The 22,718-nt window shown below is 44.7% G+C and overlaps 1 protein-coding gene across 1 annotated transcript in view; it reads right to left on the reverse strand.

The window, feature by feature from the left end:
• The window catches only part of pdgfrb (platelet-derived growth factor receptor, beta polypeptide), a 50,042-nt gene extending 27,324 nt beyond the window's left edge, over positions 1-22,718 (reverse strand). Inside the window, exon 1 of the mRNA XM_054791934.1 lies at positions 22,131-22,718. The gene's annotated coding sequence lies outside the window, so the exon portion shown is untranslated. The remainder of the gene's footprint in view (positions 1-22,130) is intronic.

Genomic DNA, 22,718 nt, shown 5'->3' on the forward strand with positions numbered 1-22,718 from the left:
GACAGAGCGCCGATGTCCGCCTCCTTTTTGTTCGTGGTTCATCAGAGTTCTGCTCTCTCACAAACGGGTCACTGTGTGCAGCTTTGCAACGTGCACACTGGCAACAATGCTGCGTCCAAGCTATTCTAGCACCACACTGAGCCAGTAATTAATTGGTGGGGTTGTAAACAAAAGCGAAATTGAAGGCATTCATATAAGCAGCTGACGCAGGAGCACCATAAAAGGCTCAGTGGACATCATGTTCTGCCGTCAATTCAAGAACTCCATCCAGACTTTGAGGTCTATTGAGGTGATTCATGATGACCGCCATCATGCCCCCAGCATGGAGCACTCACAGTTCCAAAGTGTGAAGTCAGAGGGGAAGAAAAAAGAAAAAAAGGGAGGAGTTTTGTTGATGTGTTTGGACTCAAGGCCTGCACAACATAAGACGTCTGGAAACAGTTAAGGACGGATCTGCGCTAGAATGTACGCAGGAGGGTGGGAAAGAGAGAGAGGGCGTAAGAGGGAGCCTTGGGAAGAGCGAGGGTGGAGGAGGAAGTGAGGGAGGGATTCAATGAAAGAATTGTGAAATATATCTTGAGATATCTGGCCCGCTGATGCTAATCAAATATTTATTTTAATCACTAGGACAGTATGTTTTGCATTAAGTCATTAAATGCTATTTCAAGGTCCCATAGTCCAGTGGTCCCCAACCCCCGGGCCGCGGCCCGGTACCGGGCTGCACAGAAAGAAAAAATTATTACTACTACTGTATTTTTACTATGCACTTGTCCAGGTGTGATATATCACATACAACAACGCGGACAGGACACAAATGTTAGCAACACTAGCACAGCTATGCGAGCTACAGTGCTAACATTACGGTGACATTTTAAAAGCAACATCCTGCTAGGTTAGCTAGCCTATGTCATCCAACGGGTAGTTGGCAGAGCTTTAGGACGTGTCCTCTTTGAAGTGGTGGGTGTATACACGGGGTGGCACCATCTAGGTAGGGGCGTGTCTGAGGCAGTATCATGTCCATGAGGAAGGAGGTCATGAAACCCCAGAACTTCAAAAGTGACCTTTTATAAGCACCTCTTCATACAGTAAACATGCTCTGGGGACACTGTTATAACACTGTTATAACATCACTATTGTTTATTATCTATTATTTGGTTTATTTTTTTAGCTGACCAGTTCAGGATGTACCCCGCCTCTCACCCGAAGTCTGCTGGGATAGGCTCCAGCTTACTCCAGCTTACCCAGTCAAAGTCATATTGACTGCTGCCTTAAATGAGTTGCCTTTGGCACTTCCGTTCCCCAAAATGAAAAGTTCTCGAGCTGCTCCAAAAACACGACTGGTCCATTTCCTCCCCCGCCTTCTGCTTCTAATAAAAATAGGTGAAAGAGTGAAAGAGCAACAAGAACATGTCCTGTATGCCACGGAATGCCTTTGCTGTAATATATCCCCACCCCCCTCAAAACACGCACATGTACACACAAATAAACCCCCACTCTCCCTCTTTTTGTCACTGGTTCACTTTCCCACACTATCCATCGAGAACTTTCCCAGGACCGCTGATACACTTGGGACCCTTGCTGGCGATGATGACGAAAGTGGAGAGGTCGCACTCACTCCCTTGGTGAGGGGAGGGGGGGTAGCAGCGGGAGTTGGTCCACTCGGGGAGGTGTGGACCCGGCCTATAAGCGACCGCTGAGTGGTGACAGCGCCACGTGACAACAAGCTCGAGGCAAGTGGTGCTAATAAATCTCCAGTTGACGCCAACGCTCGCTAACACGAGCTCAACAGCTGAGCTGGTTTGGGGCTTCTGAATGACAACCTTTGCATATTAAATATATCTTTTCATGTGTTTTAAACTTGATATAGTTCTGTATATGTGTATATATATATATATATATATATATATGTATATATATATATATACAGTATATATATATATATATATATATATATATATATATATGTATGTATATTCTTGTGAGTCTTGAGAATCATTACTAACATGATCTCATTAAACACTGGTCATTTTGATGTGACCTGTTAAGGGTAGTTGAAGGAAAATCCTGAGATTGACATCATTTTAAAAATGTCAAACACGTCATTAAGTGTCCCGCCCCTTCTTGGCAGAGGTCTGTGCCATGCAACTAAACCAGTTGCTCGTTTTTATCAATGAAGTATACTGCATCAGGTTTAAAACAGATAAAGATTCAGGATTCTATAATTAATCGGAATTCATTTCTCATTGAATAATGCATCAATCTGAGTGGTGGACTGTCAGAAACACGGACCCACATTAATAACTCAATTCTAGTACTGCATTTGCTCCATGAAATTGTGTTACTTTATTCCCACCAGTCTACATATATACAGTATCTTCAGTTAGTAGCATGTGTCCTGGTTGCACTGTTTCCAGTATGTGTACGTGCATGTTGGGTCTTTTTTTGTCCAATCAGCTTCTGTGTGGTGTCATGTCAATGTAATCTGTTCAGGGCCTTCAGAATCAGGATTGCTGGCCCATGTCACTTTAACCAGGGGTGTCATAATTTTTCTCGAGCGAGGGCCAGATACTGAAAATTGAAAGGATGCAAGGGCCACTTTGATATTATGTGAAGTAACACATGTTGATATGCTAATTATATACACAGCATATATATATATATATATATATATAAAAACCCTGCATCTCCGCTTTGTGATACAGGCAAAAAACCCTATTGTTAATATCAACTTCAGCCTTTGCTCATTTTTGCCCCATTTTTTATATTGTTGTTTTTTTTTATTTTCCAACTATTTCAACTTTCTTCTTACATAATTTTTTTCCTAAATTTTGTTTTTGTAATATTATGACTTTATTATAATAATATTTTGACCTTATTCCCATAATAATATACATTTGTTCTCCAACATAATTTTTCAAAAACTTAAAATTTAATTTTGTTTTGTTTGTTTCTCACTATATTAGGACTTTTTAAAAAAAATATATATTTAAATTCTAACCTACTAAAACGACATTAGTTTTCCTCATAATATTACGAGTTTATTCGCGTACAATTGTGACTTTTTTTGTCTTAATATTTTAATTTAATTCTGCTTTTTTTCCCATTTCTATTATTTCATCGTTCTTCTTGCAAATGTTCTTCTCTGAATTATTATTATTATTAATTATCATTAATTATTAACTTCATTTCCGTCATATTTTTACTTTATTCTCGTAACATTATAACTTTTTCCACAACCTAGTTTAACCAGAAATGACTACTTTATTCATTGTTTTATTTCTCATAATAGTACAAATTTAAAAAATTAATCTATTTTTAATATTTCAAGTTTGTGCTACTAAAATGACATTCTTTTCCTCATATTACATTTTCATTAAAATTTGTACTTTTTCTCGTTAGATTCCAGCTTTTTTCTCTTAATATTTTAATTCTATTCTTGTAAAATTATTGCTGATGTTTCCATTTTTGCTGTTGTTTTTTGTTGTTTTCTTGTTAAATTATACTTTTAGAATGTGCCGCGGGCCAACAAAAAAAACGTCCGATTCAGCCAGCTAGCAGGCATACAGCAATGTCAGCATTGTTCTGTCCTTTCATTGGTTTGATGTCCGACAGCCTCTGCCTAGCACTCAAAGTTACCGGTGCACTTGAACGCATTACCACACGAACAGCGCAGAACTTAAAGACACAAAGAAAGGAGACAAACATGGTGTTGTTCATCGGTCAGTATGTGTTATGTGAACAAATAAGTGAGCTCTACTGAAAGCCTTCCAGACTTTGTCATAAATATTGATTCTGAACGGCTCCAGATGACGCCGTAGCGTAGAGGTTTGGTGTTTGGAGTCCTTTAAAGACAATGTATTGAAAGATAAAGTGTTAATTGGGTTTGTTTCTTCAGTAATAATGGTATTCATCCCCAGTTCTGTAATGCCTGCCATGGCTAAATTTTGTTTTTGTATTTTATTGGTGGTTTGTATAATTGTAATGTGATAGTGGCGGTATTCAGAGGTGGATTGGGTCTCTTAAGGCCACACTGAAGGCCTAGGTACCAAATACATCGCCCGCCACTGATGAATCTTAATGATAAAATTCAAATAAGAAGGCGGTAGTATCAATGAAGGCAGAAATCTGGACCCAAACAAAAAAAATCACATTGGGAAACCTTACAGGCTTCACATATGCCGACGGAGCTGATGTTAATGTAAGCGATGGTACAATAATCACCATGAGGGATGAACTGTTATCCTGAGGCATGACTTTTCCCAGAGACGCTGGGAATTCAGTGACAGAGTGACCCTTCCCGCTCTCCATAAACAACAGCAGCTATGCTCAAAGTGTCACCAGTTAAGGAGGAGAGCTTGCTAAAATCCAGCACATCGAGAGGCGGTGGGCCCACGCGGGTCCAAACCCACGTCCCCCTAGCGACTTGTAATCCCACCTCTGGGTTTATCTCGACACACTGTAGCTGCGTGTTTGATTTAAACATCTGGCAATGATAAAGAAGTGTGCGATGAGGTGGGAACCGCTTGGCGAATCATATTTTCTGCCAAATGCTTGCTTGCGCGTGTCCCACGGGGGGTTGATATTGCACTTTAAAAATAGAAGGTTCACTTCTCACACTCTTGCCAGTTTATTAAGCACACCTTTCTTAATGGAGTCTAACACAAACATCTGTCGCTAAATCAAACTGTAATGTTCGGCTTGTACTCAATCTGTTTGGGAGAGCAGATGATTTATTTTAAAGTGAGAGAAAAAGGTCCAAAAAGGCTCGTGAACCACAGCTGGAGGGTTCGGACTTCCTGTCCGGGAATCTTTCCTAACTTTGTGTGGGTGTCAGCCTGTGATGCATCAGTGAGACAGCACACCACCGAGACCACGAACCAGAAACTCCGGGAGACAACAGGAGAAGGCGACAGATGATGCCACTTGTACACATGCAGGAAAGAACAGCTTTTACAAACATGCTGCAAGGAAAAGATGACAGCACGCTGCACACTGCGCCAGACTGGGAAGAACATCACTGGGAGTGATGAAGTTTATGAGAAGGACCACATCACACACACACATGCAGATGTTTATTCACACAGGAAGTGACAATCTCCAAAAACAAACATCCACTCGTCCAAAGCTAACAATTCTAGTCAAAATATAAGTCCAGTTTCTATTGAAGAATGCATTCTTCTCTTCATTATGTGATTAGATTATTAAACAGTGTGACTTTGGCAAACGCTGTGGGAAAATAATGACCTTTGTCAAAACAAGCCTCCATTTTTATCACCCAGCCAAGCCCGCTCCTTGGCAGCAGACCCACAATGCACTGCTCCCATCTTCAATACCTGCATATTGTACACGCAACGTGCCACAATAAAGCCACAGCACACGACAGCACGTTGTCACATTATGACTAGTGGCATTAAATATATGCGTTAAGTGTGTTTGCATTTTATGGAGCGTGCGCAGGGGCGTCAAACTGGCTTTCAGCGTGGGCCACATGGTTACGGTTGCCCACAGAGGGCCGCCTGTAACTGTGAAACCATATCAAAGTATAATCACCTCATTATTATAATTATTTTACATTTGATTATTTACTTACATTATTTATTTATTTGCTTGCATTGAAATGAGAAGTCAAGGTGCTAAGCAGAAATTCAAGTATACAACTATTGTGTAACGCTGTTAAATAGGGTTTGACTTAAATGCAGACGCATACATAGAGACATACATAAAAATAATACATAAAAATACACTTAGCAATAAAGATTATGTGTCTTTTGGATTTTTTTTAAATAATTGAAATAATTTTTAATGTCAAAATATATTTAGATATATACAACATTTAAATAATAACAAATAATCATAATAATGAATACAAATAACACTAAAATCAAATAATTTAAATATATATATTTTTTAATCAATGTCTTTTTGATGAATCTTTTACATTCTGTTTTGCAGCAGCCTGTTCTGGCACTATTTCATCCTGGATATTTACTTCAAATTGATGCCATATTTGTTGTATATGTTTACTTTCGTCTAAACAAAAGAATATAGAAAAAAAAATGACCTTCAGGTCCCTTTGACAACACAAACTTGGCATAACACTTCCTGTGTCCGGCATGTCTGGCCATCAAAATAAAAGCACCACAGTAAAACATGTCAGTTACGCTACACATTCAGTCCACATTTTCACTCCGAAAACTTGCTTGCTACTTTAGCTTTGCAGCGTGTTATTTAGAGCAAGCTTTGTCATTCGAAAAAGAAAAAAGCCTCACCCGGTTTCACCTCTTGTTCTTCTGTTTGCACATTCTCTGACAGCCAGTCCACCTTAAAAGGGCCGCTTATTTACTTTGGCTTGGTGTGTGGATGTGGCACTGCCTGTTCCTTTCGCCATAATACGGGGCTAGCAAGCAGCATTTACCTCTCTTAACTCCGCTGCACCATTAGCTATACGCTAACCTGCAAAACAGCGGCATGTACTACGTAACGTGCTGCTAATGAATTGAGTGGCTGCATAAGTAAATACGTGCCAACATTCAGTCATTGTGTTATATGGCTTGTTGTCGCCTGTCACTCACTGAGTTGCATTGCAAAATGGTACAGAATAAATTGTTATGTTTTTATTTCATTTATACTTCAGGTTGGATTTTGTATTGTGCGCTGCATGGATTTGCTGTGCGCGGTTGCGTTAGAGGGAACATCGCTTGTGAGACTTTAGCTCAGTGAGCATCTTAGATGAACTTGTACTTGAAAGTGCGATGATGACCACAGAACCATAAATGGAACGTATTGCAATGTAGGGAAGCAGCAGATACCTCACTGTCCTGGTTGCTCAGCACAATAAGCCAACACTACTAATAAAAGACGAACAGAATGTACACCAGGAAATAGTGTGTTGATTCGTGATGTGATTCGGAAGCGCAATCCGATACAGAGTACAATTCAGGCTGGTATCAGCCATACTGATCTGATACCGATGCTTTGTGCCAATTCACCTAATGTGTCTGGTAAATTTTAAAAAGTAGTTTACTTCATATCATAGCATAGAGATATTAATTTTAAAAATTATTAAATTAAATAAATTAATAATTAAAAAAATTTATAATTTAAAATGAATACATTTATTTAATGCTGTCAAAAATAGCGCGTTAACGGCAATAACTAATATATTAAATTAATTCAATTTAAATTTATTTATTTTGCGTAACGCACGCACATGTGTCATGGCAAGCCACGGCTCTCTGTTATGACGACAGACTGCGGCACAGTACAGCTTCCCACAGAGTCACACAGTGTCTGACACTCTTTTATAACATTATTACCTGAACACATCAACACCATATGTGTATTTCCTTCCCCAAAAAAACACGTCTCTAGTCCATTCATTGCATCAACACTTCCTCATTGTCACGAGACACGTTCACTGACACTCCGAACGTCACAACAACGTCTTTATTATGCGCGTATGGGTGATCTAAATAAACAGAAATGCAATGAAAATCAATAAGCTCACTCACTTTGTAACCCTTAATGCGGAAGTACAAAATGCTGCATTTAAGTGTGCTCGGAAATCCCAGAAAATTCACTCAAAACGTGAATTCAGCAAAATTGTTTCCACTTTCTTATAAAGTTCAATAAACTGTGACAAGTTGTCTGACAAGAACAGCAAGCGTGAGCTCGTCAAATAGGGATCCCACATTTATCGCTAATGCTTTCCCCTCTTTGTTCGTGCCTCATTCATGACGATATGTTTCTGATACTTAACGAGACTGCCCCATGAGGTGACTGCAGGATATTTAACCAAATAGACCAATGTCTGCTCACCACTGAAAGCCATCAATAAACACAATTACCTTCCTCCACATGTTGCCGAGCTGGTCATTGAGTGGTGCGGGGCAGGTGGTTTGCATGCATTTTTTGCAGAGTATGAAACCAAACACTCAAGCGTGAACACTGTAAAAATCCAAACAAATGCTGAAATGTGAAACAGGACGTTTGCCAACTGAATCAGCAAAAAAGCGGCTTGTCATTTAAGAGCATCATGCTTCACTGAAACCTCCTCAAAGTTGCACGGTCAGAATAAACATAAAGGAGAAACACCAGCTTGAGGACAGAGTGACTGTGCAACCAAAGTCCCTGAGGAAACACATGTTGTGGAAACTGTCTTTTAGGTTGATTCCTTTCAAAGTGTAGCTGTAAATTCTGGCTGTGGTGACGTTAAAGAGCTCCTGGCCAAGAGTGGAAGAGAATGACAGCTTTGGATGTGGCTGCTGTTTGATGGCTTTAATGAATTTAATTCTCCACTCATTTGTGGGGGAACCTACACAAGGGGAAGCACATTAAGGCACCAAGAACTAGAACATGTGTTTGACTAGAGTCATGTACACGTTCCCCTTTTTCCCAAGCAGTAAATCCTACTGTTATCACCAGTTAGGCCTCTTCCCCAGCATCCTTTTTTTTTTTAAAGAGAAGGAAAAAAAAGTCCCACACATAACTGAAGCTATTTCAACTCATATGGGGATGGAAAGGATATCAAATATTGTTGCGAGCACGCCACCTTCCTCTTTGACACTGAAGGGTTCGACGCCCTCAGGCTGCCTCATGAGAAGTGGAGGAGGCCTACACACACTTCCAGGTCCCCGAGCTCTTACACACCCCCTCAAAAAGAAACAGAAACAGCTGAACACAATTAAGTCCCACTCTTTTCCCTCTTAAACAGCACCAGCTTGAGCAGAGTGAAGGGGTGGACAAGCAGGGCCCTGAGTGATCGTTTCCACTATTTGTGCACTTTTAGCCTAAATGGAATCAGTCAGATTAACAGTCTTAAAGTAGCTCCGAACACACTCCGACACTTGTTTTTTTTTTTTAACTCAAGTCAAATCTGTCACATGTGCAGAATATTTTTTATCAAGGAAAAGCAACAGGCTGTTTTGCTTGGCTCTCCTCTGTCACTGCACCATATCGCAGTGCGTTGCATTTGTGTTGGCGTAAGGACACAATTAAGGCAAAAAAGCCAACAGAGGCAGACCAAAGCTTGATAAAAACATTTCTCATGCAACAAACTCTGAACACACGCCTCCCTTTGCAGCAACACATACACAGGTACGGTAGGGCTGTCAGGCAAGGAACCAAATGTGGTGACTAGAATCAGCAGAACCATGTGTCTCAGTCAATCACTGATCATATCAAATATATCAATATATCAGTGGCCTTCAGCGGGGATAGAATTTTTCCCGGCAGTCTGATTGGTTAAAGAAACAGCCCCATTGCTGGAAGTGTTTAAGTGATGTGGGCCAGCACTCGTGATTTTGAAGGCCCTTGGCAAATTACTTTGATATTGCAACACATACAGTAGAAGCTGAAATCTGATTGGACAAAAAAAAAATCGTACGTACACAGTACAGTGCAGCCAAGACAGCTACGAAATGACAATAATAGACTGTTGGGAATAAATTCATACAATTTCACGGAACAAACACTACAAATGAGGTTGTAAATATAGTTCAGTGCTCCTAATAGTGTTCAGGCCAGCAGAGAAGGCCTTGCTGCTGTCAGGCAAAATGATCTGACACATTTGTAGGTTAAATAAAAGGCAAATAAAGTAAAGAAACAAAAAAGTGTTTTTATTTTCGAAAGGTACATATAATGCCATTTTGTTTAGTTTCTTTAGTTTTTTTCTTGCCATTGTTTTTCGTTTCTTTTTCAGTTGCTGCCATGAATTGGACTGGTGAGCATCGCGCTTTCATTGTGGAAACATTTATCAAAACCAACGAATCTGTAACTGCAACACAACGAGTGTTGCGTTTGCACTTCAATCTTGGTAGACATGATCCCGTACCAGCTCCAAACACCATCTTGTTATGGGTTACCAACTTGTGTGTGGACAGTAACGGATCCCATTTGACTGATTTAATTTTTAAAACATAATGAAACAGAATGGCATTATATGTACTTTTCGAAAATAAAAACACTTTCTTGTTTCTTTACTTTATTTGCCTTTTATTTAACCTACAAATGTGTCAGATCATTTTGCCCTCACCCTGTATATATAATATAATATATATTATGCATATACAGTACTTATGCTGTCTTTGAACAGTGTGTGTGTATAAAATGATGAATAAATGAAAAAAGTTTCTTATCTAAAAAGGTACTGTCACATTTCGAATGAGTTTGATGAGTTGGGGGTTTTCCTGTATTTAGGTAATATTATAATCAATATTATTTTATGCTATACTTGAAATAACCATAAACTATTTATTTTAAATCGAATTTCAATTGGATGTGAAATGCATCAGGCGTATCATTTTGCCTGAAGTGCAAATGCAAATGCTCTATTTCACATGTGTCAAACTCGTGCCCTGGAGGGCCGAGACGCTGCAGGTTTTCTCTCCAACCAGTTTCTTCAGCAGGTGATTTCATTGATGAGCTCCTTCCCTCAAACTGAAGGTGTTGATCATTAAAATCACCTGCTTTAGTGACTGGCTGGAAAGAAAACCTGCAGTGTCTCGGCCCTCCATGGCACGAGTTTGACACCCCTGCTCTATTTGAAAGCTAAGAATATGAAGCGAAGTTAACCACTGTATACTAAAACAAAATAAAACTAAAATAAAGTAAAACCATTTGATTTTTGAAGACATACGAAAGCTTCTCTGGTCATTTTCATGCTAGTCATTAGCCAAACCCTACATTTATCCCCATAAGTTCAATTTCCAGTTCTACAATAGCCATATTTCTCATCTTTGCCATCACTGGTACGCTCGGTGTGGTGGCTTCATGTAAAAACATTAAAAAACAAAGAAAAAGCAAAATACTCTTGAGGAGACTGTGCCTACAAAGTCGACTTGAAGTCCATGATTTCCTATTGGAAGCCAACCAGTGTCAGTGAATGTAAGGCTTGTTATGCCCCACTTAGTAGCCCATACAGACAACCATGTGCGAACATGCTGCTTTCTTTGTACTTTCATTATGTACCCCCCCCCCCCCAAAAGTCCAGTATAACTCATAACGAAAGTATTTCCTCCACGCGGCGTCCTGCAGGAGTGGCCGCGCTCGACGAGATGAGGAGCAGCTGCCTTGTCAGCTCTCTGCCAATGCGGTGGGAGAGAAACAAGGAGGAAGCCAGATGGATGTTGCGTTGAGGCGCGCGGGATGCCGTATCGCAACACTTAGTGCTCTTCATTGAAGATACCTTGCAGATAAGTCTCTAAGTGCAGCATTAAAGAAGTGGTGACTAATTGAAGCCTCACAAGCGCTCCGTTCAAAAGTAGTGATGAATAATGAATCAGCCAATAAGGGGGGATGAGTCACCGACTGCTGTTTTTCATCATAAAACACACAAAAAAATAATCACTTGACAGTTTTCTATACTTTACATGCTAGTTTGCATAGAGTGTCCAACTGAAGAAGGATGTTTTAAAACTTTACACTACTTCAGCCCTTTGCGAGCTGAATCAGACTGCTGGTATGTTTTGAGCGTGGTCATAATGTGAAGCACATTTTCTCAAGAGTGGCTGGCATGTGGCGAGCGGCGAGAGCCAGGAAACAGCTGATGACGGCGGATTAGGCCTGGACTGGATCAGAGGAGCTCGTACATACCAGGCATCTGATGCACACGGACAAACATCGTGTTAAACTTCACTTGTGTTTTAGTGTCAGAAAGAATTCTATGGTTTGAAAGTGTAATGAAATTTCAGAGGTCAAACAATGTTGGATGACCTCCAGTTTTTAAACAATGTTCCCACAGGAAATAATGGAATTTGTCCGTTGCAGGGTCAGGCTGTCACCCTCATAAAACTTCTATTCACTGTTCGGGCGATGTTTTCAGTCAAGTGAGAGGTGGATCTCCCCTGAGAGGCGGAGGAAGACTTCAGAGGAGATGCAACAGCTTGAGAAAAATACAGAAAAACATATTTCTCCAACCTGCTAAGCTAACTTCAGTTATGTCAATGGCAAAATGAATTCATTTTTTTTTGTTGTTCCGTTCCAGAAATATCAGTTCAGTTATTCAGGAAGTATTGTACTGTATGTTCTCTGAGCCACACTGAAAACCCCTGAGAACTGACAGTTCATAGCTGCCATACAAGTGTGAAAAGAAGTTAAATACTGGATAAATGCCTATGATGTATGAATGCAAAGCTGTTGCACATGCCCCATTCTTACTTATCCCAAGTGTAAAAAGAAGTTAAAATGCAAGTGACGGCACACTGATGCTGGACAAAAGTCTTGGGACACGTCACAGTCTGTGTACGGTGGAAGTGAAATAGGCTGTGCTGATTGTCCGTGTCCGCCCCCGTTGGCGTGCTTCTCAGTTAACTTAAAAAATGTATGCCAGAATTTTACCTCGATTAACTCACATTTTCTGGTTAAAGTACAATACGGCGCACGTCTTGTCATGCTATTAATACGCTGCGTGAGCCCAACTGTGTTCTGAATGTATTTTCATCACAAAATGTCCTTAGCTTCTAACAAGGAAGCTAGCCTGCTAAGGTACATATTGGCAACCGGACCGGACATCAGCTACATAGCCTGTCTATGATAGTGTCAGCAGTTGACGTTCAAATAATAAACAATTCTAATTGCATAATAATGATAACTAAATTGCATAAAAATGCTGAATGAAAGGCATAAATGAACATTTAACGTTACTTTTACCTTCACTGAAGACTTAGCGACTTAAGATTCTTAATATGAGTGTTCTCAAAGATACAATGTGGCCACGAGATACAGCACGGACACCACCTTCCTGTTTTGTTATTTCTTGAATTCAGTTCAATAGTGTTTTTCACCTTCTTCATCAAAATGCTGGCACTTGAAACTTTCTTTGGCTCCATTTTGGGTTATTGAGGTGAGAAACACTATTGAATTCAAGAAATCACTCATGACAAAGCAGGAAGGTGGTGTCCGTGTGGTGTCTCGCTGCCACAGCATGTCTTTGGCAACACTCACATCAAGAATCACATCTACAGTGAAGGAAAAAGTAACCTCAGATGCTCATTCATTTCGTGTCCATTTTAGTCTGACCTTCTGCAACAGATTAATGATGCTAACCAAGGCTCCACTGTATTCTTCTCTTTTCACATTTTTCTTCAAAGCAGATGCTTTAGTTATACCTTTAATAGTTGCTGAAATGAGCTATTATGAGGTACGCTGCGGTATCTATCGGCTCATACAACAAAAAACACACACTCAAAAAAGCAAAGAAAAAGTTAAGAAAAAGTTAATGCACTGATGCTCAATTTCCTGAGGTCTCACACTATATGTTGACTTCTTGTTCGACTTTTTTGAGCCCCTTTAGAGGCATATTTTTGGGCCGAATTTCAAACTGTACGAGCTCGGAGACATTCAACTTCCGTTACCATCCGTTGGTGGTAAAAGTATGACATGCACGCAGCTTTCCTTTTTTTTTTTTTTTTTTTTTTTTTTTTTTTTTTTTTTTTTTTTTTTTTTTCCCCCCTGTCCTGTCCAGCCTTTAAAGCAGATAGAATTGTATACCTAAATGCCGTCAAGTGCTCAACAGATTTACTCTGCCAGAGAGAAGTGTGATATACACTTCCCCTGTCATACAAAATTTATTCGACCTTGATGCTTGTTATAAAGCAAATTTGGAGCGCCCGGACCGGAGCAGGAGGGGACAGAGAAGAAGAGAAAAGGAAACGGGGGGGGGGGGGGGGGGGGGGGGGGGACAAAAACAAAAAAAAGAGAGACAAGAGACAAGGACAACAGCAGCAACAACAACAATTGTGACAGAACAACAGAAACATACCGAACGACATCAGCAAATAAATGTCCGTGACAACTATAAAGACGAACAAGGATAAAGGACAAATCAATATCAACAACCACAATGACAAAGCTGTCAATGACAATCAGACATAATAGCAGTCATGAAATGATGACCTATGACAGTGATCACAATGACAATACTGCATTGAAACAGTCGCACACAATAGCAGTCATGAAATGATGAATTATGATAGTGATCACCATGATAATACCGCATTGAAACAGTCACACATAACTGTAGTAATGAAATGATTATCCATGATAGTGAATAGAATCAAAGTTACTGTAATGCACATCATTGTAAAAAAAAAAAAAAATACATATACACACATATATACATACATACACATACATAAATACATATATACATATATATATATATATATATATATATATATATATATATATATATATACACATATATACCGCACATACACACATATATATATATATAGTCATACTGCTGAAATCACCGTCGCTGTAATAAAACCAACAACATAATAACACCCTGGATAACTCAGTGAGTAATGTGGGGAAGTACGTATGTACTGTGAGTGTGCATATGTACAGGTATCTCTGTATGTAAGGAAGACTTCATATATATATAAAGGTGCAGGAATGTGTGGGCGTGTGATTGTCACTGAGAGTGCATGAAAGGAAAGGGGCCGCCTTCCACCTCCCAGAGAGCCCCGCCCCAAATAGCAAGGCCGGGCCCCGGCCGCCAGAAGGCCACCAGGCCCATAGGGGCAGGCAGCACAAAGAACAGTGCCCCAAGAGCCAGCCCAGAGAGCCCCCCCCCCCCCGGGAAGACCAGTAAGGGGCCGAAGAGAGGTAATCCCAGCCAAGGACAGGGCGCCAGCGGGCCGGAGGACTGCCAACCCCCGAGACCAGCGAGAGATCACACCCCACAAAGGCAGACGGGTACCGGGGGCCACAAACCGGCAGGCCCAGAGACGCCTCCACAGCCGGAAAGAAGCCCGCCCGCGCCGGAAGCGCCAATTCTCCCCCACCGCCACCCCCACCCCCAGGGAGCGGAGCCCGGCCCGCCCCGGGCCAACCCCCGCCCGACCCCCGACACAGGGCCGCCCCGCCAAGGGATGCAGGAGGCACACCCTCCACCCACCCGGCGGAGGCACGGGCGGCAGAGATGTATCGCCCAGCACCTGACCCCACGGAGCAAACCCCTGTATGCCCCCCCCAAATAAATAACTAAAATAAATAAATAAATAAAAATACACACACGCACGCACATACACACTCCTACGCACCCACACACACGCACATAAACGCTCCTACGCACAAACACACCCCTATGCGCACGCTCATACACACTCTTACTTACTCAAGCGCGCACACACACACACACACACACACACACACACACACACACACACACACACACACACACACACACACACACACAGTGGTCGACTGCCCGACACCCGGAAGCCCCACCCTATCCCCCGTTGGTAACCCAAGGAGCAGCGGAGCCGGGGACCCCGGGGTCCCAGACATACGATTCAGAACCCAGGGGCGGAGAGCGCAGACTGCCGGGGAGCAGGAAGACACCCGGCCACACCCCCCCAGCGGTAGGACGCCGCCAGCGAGGCAGACAGGGGAGTCAGCGAGGAGGAGAGCGGGAAACCGAGCAGGCAGGCGGGAAAACGGGCGAGCAGCCAGGCGAACCACCACACAGCGCCAACCGAGACCCGCGGGCCAGCAAACCCCGAAGAGAGAGCGGGAGCACCACACCCCAAGCCGCAGGGAGGCCAAGCACCAGCGCCGAGAAGGCGAGACCAGCAGCCGACCAGCCGACGGCCCCCACATACCACCAGAAGCCAGACCAGCCACATGCCACCAGAGCCGACAGCGCACCACCCGCGCACCGGAGCCCCACCCCCGACAAGCCCACAGACAGACCGGGGGAGGCGAGGACACAGACAGCGGCCCGGCAGCGCACAAAGCGCAACGGCGACAGACGCCCAAGCGCCCGGCAGAGCACGACCCCCCCCAGCGAGCCCGGCCCCAGGGCACCCGCCCCCCCACCCCCACCCCGCCACCCAGGCCCACAGTACCCGCAAGCATGACCAAGCCCCAACCCACCAGCTGGCCCGGCGCCCCAGCAGCCGCCACAGCGCAGCAACCACCGGCCGCCGCGACAGCACACGGGCCACCCGAAGCACCAGCACCGCCCCCCGGAGACCGCCGAACCCGCCCCAAGAGCGCAGAGGCGCCCGCGGCACGTGTCAGTCCAGGGGGGGCACCGCAAGCCGCCCCCCCCGGCGCAAGCCCCGGCATCAACAGGCCCCAGAGGGCCACCCCAGGGAAGGGCAGGCGAACCAGACAAGGGCACCCCACAGGCCAGGCCGCCCCGGGCGAGCCACCGCGACGGCCAGGCCCCCGGCCACACCGCCGACCCTGGCGGGCAGACGCCGAGGTGCACGAGGCACCCCAATCCAGCCCGCCCCACCCGTGTATGTGATAAGGTGTGATAGTGTCTATGATGCAATTAAAAAAAATAAATAAATAAATAAAATAAAATAAAAGAGGATGGTGTATCTGTGTGCATGTATATGGAGTGTATGTGGATGATAGCTAATGATGCAATTAAAATCGGGGGACAGCTGCCGCTCGGAGGGCCCCTCACCTGGCCAGCCCCCCCAAACCCTAAGTGTCTACTCTGCGATTAAAATTGGGGGGCAACAGGTCAGTGGCACAGCAGGAGCAAAGGAGCCCCGCAAGGCAGCTCCCCTCCCCAATCACGCCCGACCGTAGGCCACCCCCCAATGTCCTATATATATGTGAGGTGGTGCAGTGGCACAGGAAGAACGGGGGCCCCACACCCCAACGCCGCCCAAACCGAGCAGGGGGGGGACCAAGGACACATGACCGACCGGCCGCCCACCACAGCCCAGGCTCGGGCGTGCCGCAGGACACACCACAGGCCCTACCCGGCCCGCCAGGATGCCCAGTCCGGCCCACCCAACCCCCCAGAGGCGATACCCCCAGTGCCCCCCAACACCGGAGCCCCACCGGAGGTAGCGTTCACAGCGCCACCCCCAAACCGCCAAACACCACGGACAAGCCACACGCCCCCAAGGCAGATCCGACCGCCACCAGGACAGCGGGAGCCGCGCCCACGCGCCCCCCGCATACCACCACGGCCGGCAAGGGAGCAACACCACGACGACCACAAGAGCACCGGACCCCACATAGAGCGGAGCACGGCCGCACCCACGAAGCACGCAGGCCAGAGGCGCCAGGGAGGGACAGAGAAGCAAGCACCGCACGACCGGGCCCGCGAGAGGAGCGGCCCCCGCCCGGCGCCCAAGCAGATGCCCCCGCCCGCCCCGCCCACCGCCACGCCACAGACCGGCCACCGCCCCACCCCCCGCCCATCCACCAACACGCCAAGGGGGAAACCCCGGAGGGAGGGAGACAACCGCCGGCCCGGAAGCAAGGACCAGCCCGACACCAGCAGGCAGCAGGGACCGCCCGCCAGCCCCCCGCCAGCCCGACCCCCAAGCCCCCGGCCAAAGCCACCCCCCGACCGCCCCACCCCGGAGCAAGCATCCTCCCGCCGATCCCGGGAAGCACCACGCAGATGGACACCACGCCGCCCGCCCCACCGCGCAACCCGCCCACGGCCCCCACACGCCCCACCCACCGAGCCACAGCGGCCCCGTCCCTGAGGGGAGAAAGCAAGGGATCCCCCCCACCCCAGCACCACGCACCCCCCACCCCGAGCCCAAACCGCACATCCGCGACCCCCACCTCCGCGCCCCCCGTCACCCGGGGGACAGCCACAGGCGCCGGAGGATAACAGGCAGCTCCCACCTATCACACATACACCACACACATAAATCAGCGAAATAAAATAAAATAAAATAATTTAAAAAAAAAAAATAAAATAAAAATAAATAAATAAAAAGGGGCAACCCAAACCACCCTCCCACCCAGGGGAGATGGCTCCGCGGGGGCAGCTGGGCTCAGGCACCCGCGCCCCCACCAGGGGGAGAGGCCGGCCCCCACACCCCACACCGGACGGCCCCACGCGGCAGCCGAGCAGGAGGGCCCAGGGCAGTCCCCGCCCCACCCCCAGAGGCAAAGGAGGCGAGGGAGAGCCAGCGCCACCAGCCGCACACGGGCCCCCCCAGCAGCAGTAGGCGCCCGGCACCCGCAGGATGCAGCACCCCATCCACCCACCACCCCGGAGGCCAACCAACGCCGCCCCCTGGGCGACCCCCCCGACCCCGCCCCCGCCCCATCACCCGACCCGGACCCCTCCCCACCCCCATCCACCAGCCCCCCCAGGCAGGCAGCCCAGCAAAGAAGACCCGGGACACCAAGCCCGCCACCGCCCGCCCCCGAGGTACCAGGCCCACCCAGCGACCAGGACCACACCCCACGCCAGATGAACGAGACCCCCAGGGGCAGAGACAGATGCCCTCACCCCCCTGAGAGTCAGGTCAGGGAATTAATTATTGGTGCCCATATAGACTGAAATTCTGACATTTGTTCTTTAGATTCAGCAGACATTCTCTCCATAGCTATATGATCTAACAAAAGATTTTTGTAAAGAGCTATGTTCAGTTTCTTCCTTGATTTCCAATTGATGAGAATGGTTTTCTTGGCGATGCTTAATGCAGTGATGAGAAGCTGTGTTTGATTTGTTTCTACATCAATTGTGGAGAGATCGCCCAGCAGGCATAGTAAAGGAGAGGTAGGAATGGAGAACCCAAGTGCCAAAGATAGGTACTCACACACTCCGTGCCAAAAATTTTTAATGGGAGCACAGGTCCACATGGAGTGTAAGTAGTCATCTATTCTATGGTCTGAGCAGTGTGTACAGATGTTAGAGTCAGTTAAGCCCATTCTAAACATTCTATGTCCTGTGTAGTGTACTCTATGAAGGATTTTAAACTGAATCAGCTGTAGGTTGGGATTATTGATTAACCGGGAAGCATTAAGACATATTTGCTTCCAAAATTCAGGGTCACAGCTTGTAGATAAATCTGAGCTCCATTTGGAGATTGGTACTCCAATTGTGTTGTCATTTTTTGAAAGTAGAATATATAATTTAGATAATGTTTTAGGGGCAGATATTTTTAAAAATTGGTCAATAGTGGTATTGCTTTCCCATGATATGGTCCTGAAACTTGCTTTAATTATGGATTTAATTTGTATGTATTCAATAAATTTGTTATGATTTATTCCATACTGTGTAACAAGGTCGTTAAATGAGATAAAGTTGTTTCCTATAATTATATTTTTCATACAACTTATTCCTTTTTCGTGCCATGTTGGGAAATTTAATGGTTTCTTTTTAAGCAAGATGTCAGGATTATTCCAAACGGGAGTGTATTGGCAAGGAGTGAGCGAGCATTTTGTTATTTTTAAAAATTCCCACCAAGCTGTCAGAGTGTTGCTTATATTTATACTTTTAAAACAATTATTTTTTCGGAGGATTTGGCTAATGAAGGGCAGGTTACAAATTGGGATTTCGTGGCTAAGTGATTGTTCTATGTCTAGCCATAAATAATCCAATGGGTTAGGGTTGATCCATTTTAAGATATACTGTAACCTGTTTGCAAGGAAGTAGTTGGAGAAGTTTGGGAGTTCTAAGCCCCCATATTCTTTAGATTTTTGTAATGTTTTGAGACTTATTCGTGCTGGCTTATTTTTCCAAAGAAATTTATTTATATATGAGTCTAATGACTTGAACCAAATTATAGATGGTTTAGTGGGGATCATGGAAAATAGATAATTAACCTTGGGTAAAATCATCATTTTCACGGTGGATACTCTGCCTGTAAGTGAGATGGGCAAGGTTCTCCAACGTGCAAGATCATCTTCTATTGACTTCAATAGTGGAGTATAATTCAAGCGGATCAGGTCTGACAGGTTGGAGGAAATGTTAATACCCAAATACTTAATGTTCCCTGAACACAGTGGTATAGAGGGGGTGCTCTGGAAACCAAAGTTAATGGGCAGTACTGTGGATTTAGACCAGTTAATGGAGTAATCTGAGAAGGTGCTATAATTGTTAATGAGTGAGATAGATTCGTGAAGTGAAGAATGTGAATTATCCAGGAAGAGTAATACATCATCAGCATAAAGGCTTATCTTATGATGAACATTTGTGGTGTGGATCCCTTTAATATTTATATGTTGTCGAATTGCAGCTGCAAGAGGTTCGATAAAGATAGCAAATAGTGAGGGAGAGAGTGGACACCCTTGCCTAGTACCTCTTTGTAAAGTAAATTCTGGAGAGATGTGATTGTTGGTCCGAACAGAGGCCTTCGGGGTGTTGTATAGTATTTTAATCCATGTTCTGAATGAGTCTCCAAAGCCAAATTTATGTAGTGTTGCAAAGAGAAATTTCCAGTTTACTCTGTCAAATGCTTTTTCAGCATCCAATGAGACAATTGTGGTTTCTAAATTATGGATGATAGAGTAATCAATCAGATTGATTAGACGGCGTACATTGCTAGTTGAGTTTCTCCCCTTAATAAATCCTGATTGATCAGGGTGTATTATATGAGGGGTAACTTTTTCCAGCCTTATAGCTAACGCTTTGCATATTATTTTAAGATCTGCATTAATCAGTGAAATTGGACGATAACTGGAAGGTAGTGTTGGGTCCTTATCCGGTTTCAGCAGGAGACTGATTGTAGCTGAGTTCATGGTTGGAGGCAAGCATGAACTGTCTTTAATTTCCAAAACCATTCTAAGAAATATTGGAGATAGTAATGGCCAGAATGTTTTATAAAACTCGGCAGGGAAACCGTCAGGTCCTGGTGCTTTATTATTCGGCAACCGGTGTAGAGCGTTATGGAGTTCTATTAATGAAATGGGTACATCTAAGTTGGTCACCTGTTCGTCATTTAATTTTGGTAATTCTATGTTGTTGAGAAATGTTTTGATATCTGGGAGAGATGGTTTAATCTGAGGTGTATATAGATTTTTATAAAAGCTCCTAAAGACAGAATTAATTTCTTCCGGGAGGTGAGTGATGTGACCTCCTGAGTTTCTAATGGAGGAGATAGAGCTTTTTTCTTTATTGACTTTTAGCTGGTTAGCTAAGTATTTTCCGTGTTTATTGCCATGCTCAAACTTTTCCAAACGTAGTCTCTGCAGTTGGAACTGAATTTTCTTGTCAGTAATTTCTTTTAAGTCTAGTTTCAGTTTCCTTAGGTTACTTAGGATATGCTCATCCTTTGAGTCAGCATGAGCGGTTTCGAGGAGTTGGATTTTTTTCTCCAACTCTGATTCTAGTAATCTCTCTTTCTTTTTCTTATATGATGAATATGAAATGGTTTTTCCGCGCATTACTGCTTTTGCTGCCTCCCACAGAATACTAGCCGAAACACGCAGCTTTCCGACAGCTCATCTGTAACAGCAGCACTAGAAAATGCCAGGACCAAAAATATCCAAAAGGCTGTCTCCAATCAAGAGCCAGGGATCATCCAAAGGAAATTCCAAACAGTAGAGGGGGAGAGGAGGCATGCCAGCCTGATGAATCCTCAGTATCATATCAGGAAAGGCCATCAGTTTCGACAAGATGGATGTGCTGTTTACTGACCCGAGCATGCGGCTGCCACACATGGCGTGCTGCGTTCAGGTGCACAACATCTGCTGGGTGGCGGTAGAAAAAAGAATATGCATGCCGTGTGTGTCCCAGGCCATGAAAGGGCTCACGCTGCTGTAATATTACTCCCTTTAGGTTCTAGAACGGGGAGGGTCAAAGTGTGAAACTTGAGGCGCAGCAGCTTGAGAAAAATAAAGAAAACATACTTTCCAAACCAGCTATGTTAAGACAAAACATGTTCCAGAAAATCAGGCTCACTGTACCACTTTTCTCTCGAACCTTCCCCTGTGATAAACACAGAGCAGTCATTCAGTCACCATAACAGGTTGGATTTTCCTCATGGTTCTGTTTGGGTCGGTAAACGGTAAACAAAACGTTGGTGACCTAGACGTGTTTGCACAAACAAACGCTGTAGAGCAACGGTGTTGTGCGGCCACAGGACGCCTTGTCAAACATGTTCTCTGAGTGAGAAGGCAAACGTTGTAAAAAGGGTTCACTGCTAAAAGGGGGCGTCTGTGCAAAGAGATGCGAGTCACCAGCATGTTGACGTTTGGACAGGTTGCATTGTAATTCCCATTCAAATGTGTGGGGAACAAATACCACGGGCGGCACTTACTATAGCGACTGGCAACAGCAAAACAGTTTTAGCTTTGCTTTGACTCCAATAGGTCTAACCCCCATAAGAAACACGCTGGTGAGGTGTCACGAACACCTTGCATACATCATCAGCACACAATGACAGTGACAGATAAGCACTTACCTTCCGAAGGAGCCCTAAAACACAGATGAGCCTCCTTCTCTTCGCTCTTCTTCTCTATGTATCCAGTAGTCGGTCCCTTACTCCTCCTTCTCTTGAAACAAGAGGAGAGACTTCAAGCTGCTCCTCTCTACGGGGGCTGATGCCTCAGATGTAGAGAAGCTTCAGATGTTCTAAGTCTGAGGGGCTGTGAGGTTAATCTCCACTGTCCCAGGAGCCCGCTGGAGGATGGATGTCCTCTGAAGCGGGCTGTTTGGACAGTCAAATCACAGCACCACGGGGGGGACTCCTCTCCTCTGTCACAAAGAGTTTGAAAAAATGTTCTCAATGGAGACACACACATACACCCTCTTTCCCAAACACATTCACACAGAGGAGAGAGTGTCAGCGGTCCGGACCTGCTGGAGCTGGAAGCGCCAGGGCAGGCGGGGGGAGGGAACTGCGAGGGGTGGGAGTCACGCTAGAAGCGAGAGGGAAGTTTTAAAAAGAGTAAAAGGAGCGAAACAAGCTAAAAAAAAAAATACAGACTGGATTCTGTGCTATGCTCAGAGGTCTCCAAGCTCTGGTCATTTGTTTTGAATGACGAGAAGC

This window comes from Dunckerocampus dactyliophorus, chromosome 11 (assembly GCF_027744805.1).
Source record: "Dunckerocampus dactyliophorus isolate RoL2022-P2 chromosome 11, RoL_Ddac_1.1, whole genome shotgun sequence".
Classification (NCBI taxonomy): Eukaryota; Metazoa; Chordata; class Actinopteri; order Syngnathiformes; family Syngnathidae; genus Dunckerocampus; species Dunckerocampus dactyliophorus.